Here is an 8,164-nt window from a genome sequence, read left to right as displayed (position 1 = left end):
ACAAATAGTGAGAAAAAGCTAAAAATTCCTTCCACTCCCCAACTCTGAGCCAGTGCTCGGTATCTCTACTACAAATCCTCTTATGGTGAGCAAGAATTTCCGCTGCTTCTGCACTCCAGGCAGGATTCACCAGATGTTAATAATGTGCTTATTTTCTCTAAGTGCTATTTTGGCATCGGTGTTAATTACAATTTATATTCTGCAACATTTACACTGGGAAAAGAACCCACCCTAATAGTCCCCAATTGGCAGAGCCGGGCTATTAAACATAGCACCATATGTTCTGCGCAGAGCAATATATGGGACTCGGAGCCCACTCGGCTCTGAGACTCCGGCGTGCAGCGTTAGAGGAGGAGAGGAGAACAGAGAGATGGGCGTTTTGTTCCAAGCTTTTATTTAATATGGAATTCCCCCTCCTTTTCTCTGGTCTCTGTCCCCATCTCTCCAGAAATCTCCCTCCTGCTGTCTGTGAGCAGGAGGTGATCTCAGAGCCTGCTGATGCCACTGTCCGCAGTCTAAAATAAATGAATTCAATTACAGAAGGTGCCCTTCTCACGGGGGCCGTCTCTGCAGGATTCCCAGTCCCTGCCAGCAAGTTTTTCCGTGCTCCAAGTCAGACCTTCTTTGGGGACTAGAGAAGCAATCTTTGCTTGGGCCACCACCAAGAATCTTTGCTTTGACCACCATGCTTCTTTGGGAGAAGGATATCCTGGGACAAGTGCTAGTAGTGCATAAAATCTGAAGCCTGCAGCTCTGCTGATGTCCAAAGTCTTGTTTAGCAACCTGGCGTTTGGTTCAGAGGGTCCAGACCCGAAGAGTGACAGTGGTTTTGACGTGCGGAATTTGGTGGTGCTAAGTCATCAGCGCTTCCGTAGGTTTCTTAGGAGGACTGTAGGTTTAAGGATTGCATCCTCAGCTGTTTTGCAAAGCCGATTTCATGGTCTCTTTAGAAAATGGCAGCGTATCCAGTGCTCAGTTTGGAAAGGGGGTTGTGTGGCAGCAGCCTTTCCCTTCAGGAGATGGATTGTGGTTGCTTGTCTGTCAGAGAGACGGCTCGTCAGGAGGAGAAGAGATGGGAGTGAAAGGAGGCAGGGCAGGAGTGCGATGTGGGCCTTGAGCTGGAAGCCAGACACGCACTGTGAGACTTGGCCTCAGTTTCCCCACGTGTGAAAGGGGAGAAGGACGCACCCGCCTTGCGCGAAGGACCGTACAGGAGTGCAGAATCTTCTCCCCCCAACATGAGGTGCTGCTCCCTTGGGAGGAGACAGCAGGGCTGAGGCTGCTGTGCAGCCTGACCCTGCTCGCTGGAACTCGCGTGGCCTCCTCCTCCTCTGCCGAAGCACAGGAGGCTCTTGGGGAGCAGCGCAGGATCCGTCCCTTCTGTCCCTTCACCCTGCTGATCTCCAGAGGTGACGTACAGGAATGAGCCTGCATGTTCTAAGGTGCTGGGTGCTTTCTCTCAGCAGCCTCTTCTTTTTTTTTTAGGATGGGGTATCCCCCCCATAGCCACAGAAATGAGGGGCTTTTCCATTTTGGAGTTCATTCATCTGCTTAAGGGCAATTGGGTCCCCCCAGAGAGTGTCCGGCTCCTGTCTCCGGGCTGCAGGCGCCGTGCTGGGTGTTGCAGAGGCGAATCTTCCATTGCGGCTCTGCTGAGATGCGCAGGCAGCCGGGGTGCTCCAACAGGAGAGTCATTTCCATAGAAACCAATTGGGATGTTGTACGAGGAATAATGATTAATAGTGCAGGGATGTTGCCTCAGGCCCTTTTCATTTTTTAGGGGGCAGCGAGGGACAAACCGGAGCACAGGTTGGGGGACAGGCAGACTCGAAAACTAATGGAAACCGTCCCTTCCATTAATTTCCAGGGCAGCTTCCCCTCTTCTCCTCCTGCCTTGCTCCCCCCACTGCTGCTTCCCAGCTTTCGTCAAATTTTCAAAATGGCTAACCTGGTTAGAAATAATCATAATAATAAAAAAGGATGGATGAGGTCTGACTACTAACATTGTTGCTGTTAGCAGCAGGATTTCAGCCATAAAACACGAAGCAAGGGAGGCATTGACCTTTCCGCTGTTTGAAATGAATGGAGACATCAATATCTATTGTTTTGTGGCATTGACCTCTGACGCTCTCGCTTTGCCCTCCCCTTTCTTTTTTTTTAATTTCCCCCTGACACTCGAGGAAAGGGATCGGTTTGTACCGTCTATTGATCCCGATCTTACTCGGTGATAGGGAAATAATTAGAATTTTAAAGATCTCTGCTGTACGCTGCTGAAACACACAGATGCGCACGCTAAGCTTCCCGCGTTGCGTTCTCCCCCCTTCCTTGCGGAGATTCAAAGCTCTGAGATCTGAGGGGAGACAGATCAATATAGGTTTAATCACGATGGGGTTTTTATTTCAGTTTTTTAAATGGTGAAGTGTAACGTTTTATGTTAATGCCGTTGGAGTCTGGCTGCCTGGTGCCTTGTTTTATTTATTGTTTTAAGTAGCCCCTTCTTTTGTGAACTTCGTCTATGTACAGAGAATGTGAAATCAGGCATTGCTAATTAGCTGTATGACAATTAAGTAATGTAGCACAAAACCATTAGGACACTGGATTTGTTTTTGAAGTTTGTCCTTTGAAGTGGAAGCTGCAGCTCCCTGCCCAAGGCTGCTGGGGAAAATGTTTTTCTATCAAAACTTTCTTTGAAAATAAAATGTCAGTGTAAGAGTCCCTATTTCTGTTGTCTCTCCCTATAAACAGCGGGTGGAAATTGTTTCTCGTTGTAAGATCTGCTGGCATTGACAGAAAGGGGAGTTCAGAAAAGCATTGAATAGGCAGTCGGTCTCCAAAACCCCTTGGTTCTGGTAGAGACGTTACCAAAACTGCTTGTTTCACTTGTTGAAAGAGAACGGTGCTGCCCTGCGGGAGAAGACCCAGGTCACAACCAAGGCCCTGGGGCTGGCAAAGGGAGGTGTCCCCCAAAATTGTGGGTTCTGCCCAAAATGCCATCGGGACGCGGTGCAGCCTGGTCACAAATACCGACGGGCTCCTTGGTTTGGGCTCCTCCATCTCTGCACTTGGTTGACACTTGTGTGTTTGCGTCTGGCCCTTTGTTCTAGTAGTGAGACGAATTCTGAATGTGCAACTTTCATGTACGCTGGTGGCATGTAGCATTTCAAATAAAGAGTGAAACTGATGTTGAACCAGGTCTCTTTTGTCACCTCCTGCCTCTTATTTCCCTTTAAAACCAAAGCCATCCTCCTAGGAGACACCCCTTGGTGGTGTATTTTAAGCCACGTAAGGTGTGTGTGCTAATGGGATTTACAGCCCTGTCTCCCCAGGTCTGAGGTCTGTGGGTGCTGCCCTGTGCACCTCGGTGCTTGTGGCCGTGTGCGTTAGAGGAGCTACTTTGTGTTTAGGAAACGCTTTTCCTCCGTGGATCTCTGAGCGCTCAACTTCTGGAACACGTTGCTGCACGATGAAACAACCATTATCCCGGGTAAGTGAACCAACGTGACCTGCAGAAGGTCCAGCATGCTGAGAAACCCCAAGCTACAACCAAATAGCAAAGGGGTGGAGGGGAGCGACGGGGGACCCTCCGCACGCCCCTGGGCTTGTGTGTGTGGAAAGGCTGGTCAATGCTAAGGAAAATGTGTGTGCCACTGAGCTGCCTCTTTTGTTGCTGTTTCTAGGGTGCAGGATGGAGATGCAGGAGGCCGGGCTTCAGGAACAGCTGGGTGGAAAGTGGTGCAGCTTGTGTACCCACAGGCTTAAATCAGCTCAGCCCAGGTAAGTGAAGCTCAAAATTGACGTGTGATCCATTTTTAAAAGGTGAGCCCGTGCAGGACTTGCAGTGGGGCTGCGGCAAAGCCTGTGGGCTGCGTTCTCTCCCCGCAGCGATCCAAGGTCCCGCACTGGGTTTCATTCCACAAGAGATCGTGGGCTCTTTTTTTCTGTTCTGGCCGGTCTGCTCAGCAGGGCATGGAGTGGAGACGCTCCCTCCATCCCTCTTACGCTTGTGTTTAAGTTATGGATTTTATTGTTCCAATAACTTTTATCTCAACGTGTTTTTGGGGGAGGGAGGAGAGCGATAAGGAGGGAGGAGGCTGAGGAAAGAATGTGCTTTTGGACTCTGCTAAGCCTCCAGCTTATCTCTGGGACTTGCTGTGGGGTTTCGGCATCAGCGATCCCAGAGGAGGATGTAGGGGGGAAGCGGCTGGAAGGGCCGTGGTCAATAGGATGTATTGGTGGGAGGAAACCTGGGGAAGGCCCCAGTGGAGCAGCCCAGTTCCCATTTGATCCTGGTCTTGAACCCTGTGCCAGCTTATCTGTGGGCAAGGAGGGACATGACTTGGGCAAATAGAGCATTGGTCTGTGGGAGTGGGAGTTGGGGAGCGGGGGCCAGAGGTGGTTCTGCTTGCTGTGGGGAAGGAGGAGGCTGGGCAAGAGCCTCAAACCACATCATGGCAATCCGAGATGTGTTTCAAGGGGAGAAAAAACAGAATTGGGAAGGCTTCTGGCTTGCCTTGGGAGTTTTCTCTCTCCTTTCCTGACGTCTCCTGGGTCACCGCAGGGCTGGAGCACTTGGGAGGGACCAGAGAAGAGGACAAACGGTCTTTTCAGGGCACGGACAAGCTGTAGCCCCACTCAGTCCCCATAATCCAGCCCTTTTTGTGTTGTCCCCATGGGAGACGCGTTGGTTCTCGCACTGGTGGGGACTGTCCCATCAAGCAGAGATTTGGAGCGGGGCCACCCTTTGGGGCTGGGGCTGTGGTGGCTTTCTGGCTGGCATCAGTGTGGACTCCGGTGTCTCATTCCCAGGTCACCATGCTTTAATTTTCTTTCTGGTATGTGGAGCGGGAGAGCCACAGCGAGTGGAGAAGAGCAGGATAAGCTTTATATCTCCTACGAAGCACGGATGGATGGAGAAGTATTTCCGAACAAACAAGTGGAAGCTGCATTATCAGACTACCATCGCTGTCCTCTCTTCTCCTTCCCGATGAACAGGAATTAAAAATACAACTAATAACAGCCTTTTACTTTCTCCAGGAGAAGAAGGAAAAAAAAATAAAGCCTTGAAAATGCTAAAGGACATAAAGGGCATTCATGAAAGGGTTGGATGGTGGTTATTGCAGCAGGGGGAAAAACAACATTATTTCACTGTGCAGATAAAAGGAAGTGGAAAAGCAGCATATTTATAGCTTGGGAGCCTGGATTCCTTGTTAAGCCGCTATTATCAAATTAATGTCAAAATGCATCAAACAGGCACGAGTGTTCTGGGCCCCTTATGCAAAGTGCTTGCAAATTGGTTACAAATACATTTGTTTACAGGGTACGAGGCAGGAGTGAGCTAATTAGTCATTGTAGCAGGGTTGTTTTGTGTCTTTTTTTTTTTTTTTTAATTTTTTTTGGCAATTACACAAACAAGCTGTTTTGAAGTATAAATACGCGCTGCGTTACAGCCCCTTTCAAAGGGAATCAAACAGAAATCGCGGATGCGGAGGACGTGGAGCATCTTGCCTCTGCTCCCCGGCCTCTGTGCGGACACAGCAGCCCTCAATGGGAGCCCTGCTCTGGGAAATGGTGCGAAAACCCATCCAAGAGCATCGGGTAGATGATACAGGGGTGGAAAGGGAACAGCTGGTGTTTTTGGGTCCTCCTTGGGGGCTGATAGCTGCCCCTGGTGTGGGGCACAGCGCTGGGATGGGGTGGCTGTAATTCCAACCAGCTGAGTACTTTGAATGCTGTGGGGTTGCAGCCACGTCGCATGTTGAGGAATCGCCTTTTTGATACCTGGGACTTGTTTTGGCATCTTTTAGGGTTTCAGCTGCTCACCAGTATCATGAGAATTTCCTTCGCTGGGGTATTTTGGGGTGTTTCTGTCATCAACAGCAGCAGCTGCCCACTCGGGTTACGCAGCAGCTTGTGCCCAGCTAGTGGGTACCAACACGGTTTTGGGGGACGCTTGGAGAGCATCCCATGGGTGGGCGATGGCATCCACTGTGCGTGAAGAGAGGGACCTGGTGTAAGTTCCCCCAGGTCAAGGTATCTTCATGGTTTCTTTTATCAAATCACGGGGTGTGACTCCCAAACCTGTTAACGAGGAAGCAAACCTGGAAAGTTTATCTGATCTGCAGCGGTGGGAATGGCTGAGGAGTTTGGCTGAGGGGCAAATGGAAACTGCCCTACATCCCATTCTGGGAGTAAATCACACCTCTGCCACTCAGGGAAGCTGCTAATTGAATCTGCTCTGGTGGGGGAGGATAAAGCCAAGGGGGTTTTACTACCGTTATTATTATTTTTAATTTACTAGGAAAAAGAAAGGAGGGAGGAAGAAACAAGTCCTCGCCCCTCTCGTGCTGGAGGCCACAACATTTCTTGGCAGAAGGTGTGCAAACAGCCCCGCGGCTGCTTCTCCGTTTGGATTCGTTTCTGGTAGATCTGCCCTTCAGGCTGGGATAACCCTTCTGAGCAGGTCCTGTGCAACTAGAGGTGCTGGGAACGCTGAGTTTAATGCTGTTGTAAAACCCCGCTGTGGTTTCCATTCCCCGAGGTGGGCAGTGACCGTGCAGGACGGCTGTGCTCAGCACGGCTTTCGTACCGGCGCTTCCCAGCCGGCAAAACCTGGGGTGCATCAGATCCTGCCGTGGTGTGGATGGAGCTGGGGGGCGTCCTGAGGTCCCTCCTGGGATCGGAGCTTTCTTCTCAGGAACCCTTGGTGCAGCTGAAGGGCCGTGAGCCCAATTGAGCTCCACAAACCACGTTCATGATGGTTTGATAGTCCCGATGTGATGATTTTGTGTCTCCAGCCTGCCAGCTCTTCCACGGTTTGCAAGTGTTGGGTGCAGCACATCACTAAGCTCATCAAGGTGAGACGTGAGGACCACGAAGAGCAGTGGGAGAGGCCAGGGCTCATCCAGCCTCCTGCAGAAGCTCTGATGTTCGCACCAGGTTTTATTATTTTAAAACTCAGGGTGATGTTTCTCCACGCCTAGGACCTGCTTTTCAGTGGTACCTTCAAACTCCGAATCTCCCTATTTTCTTCCTTGTCCCGTTGACTTTTGCAGGCTCATTCGCCGTGGGGAGGGTGACCGACTCTTTCGGGATCAGAGTGTATGATTTTGAGGAATGTTCCCATTTCCAGCCTAATCCTCCCCCTGCCCTACAAGCTCTGCAGGAACACGGCTCGGCTGGTCCACAAATGTGTGAGCAGCCTATTGCAGTCAGGTTTAACCAGCCGCCCGGTTGTTTTAATCAGCATGTGTCTCTCTTCATTTATAGCAGGGTTAAGGCTCTAGTTTGACTGTCATCTCCTGTTATTGTTGGTGACCGTGTCAGGGGAGCGGATCCTGCTCTGCTTTGAGCAGCTGGGTGTTTCATGCCTGCTGTTCTTATGCAGAGTTGTGCCAGCACCTCCTTACTCTGGTGATCGGAGCAGCTCTCGAATTCCCACCCTCTGTAAGTGACGCTGGTTTGTGCCATTCCCCTCAGGTCGGTGCTGACCTTCAGCTGGATTAGGTCTTTTGCCCCACTCCAAACTTAACTCTCCTTGAAATATTTGCCTTTCAGATGAAGCTCCCCCAGTGTCTGCTCTAATGGCGCTTGTATTCCTCTGCCTTCACTGAAAGCGCTTTTCAAATTTAAAATCGCATTTGCTTTTTCACCCATCGTTGGCTCTCGTTCAGCTCCTGATGTCACAACACACCTGGGTCCATCCCTGCCTCACTACTTGCTATACAGGCTGCCGCCTTATGCTCAGAATTTGTCCTTGCTGAGCGTGTCACCTGCTGGTGGCCACCTCCGTTCCATCGCGCTGCTGCTCAGGGCCACGCGGTTCCTCCCAGAGCCGCTGCCACAGACGTTGCTTTTTGTGCCAGGACTGATCTTCCTTTCTCAACAAAGTCCAGTGATGCTGTGGAAATCCAATATGATCCTACTCTCTTTAGGTATCAGTGACAAAATATTGGTCTCGTGTGTATTTTTGCTTTACGCAGCATCTCTCTAGATGGGTTTTAGAGCCTCAGTTTACTACTGACATTGGCCTGGTGGTCTTTCTTTGAGTTGCTCTCCCCTTTCCTGATGTTGGGGACAGTGTTTCCCCTTCTCCTGTGCTGTGACATCTTGCTAATGCCATCTATCAGAATCCTGCAGTTACTTGGGCCACCTCCTTTGACGTTCT

The 8,164-nt window shown here is 50.5% G+C and overlaps 1 long non-coding RNA gene across 1 annotated transcript; it reads left to right on the top strand.

Annotated features, from left to right (window-relative positions):
• The first annotated feature begins 3,337 nt into the window (after nucleotides 1-3,337).
• Nucleotides 3,338-5,019, top strand: LOC308046417. The gene is made up of 3 exons (XR_013922888.1): nucleotides 3,338-3,484; nucleotides 3,678-3,774; nucleotides 4,807-5,019. It is a non-coding gene; the product is annotated as an uncharacterized lncRNA (long non-coding RNA).
• The last annotated feature ends 3,145 nt before the right edge of the window (nucleotides 5,020-8,164 follow it).

The sequence above is a fragment of the Nesoenas mayeri genome (assembly GCF_963082525.1).
Source record: "Nesoenas mayeri genome assembly, chromosome: 15".
Classification (NCBI taxonomy): Eukaryota; Metazoa; Chordata; class Aves; order Columbiformes; family Columbidae; genus Nesoenas; species Nesoenas mayeri.
This window is presented reverse-complemented; position numbering and strand designations above follow the sequence as displayed.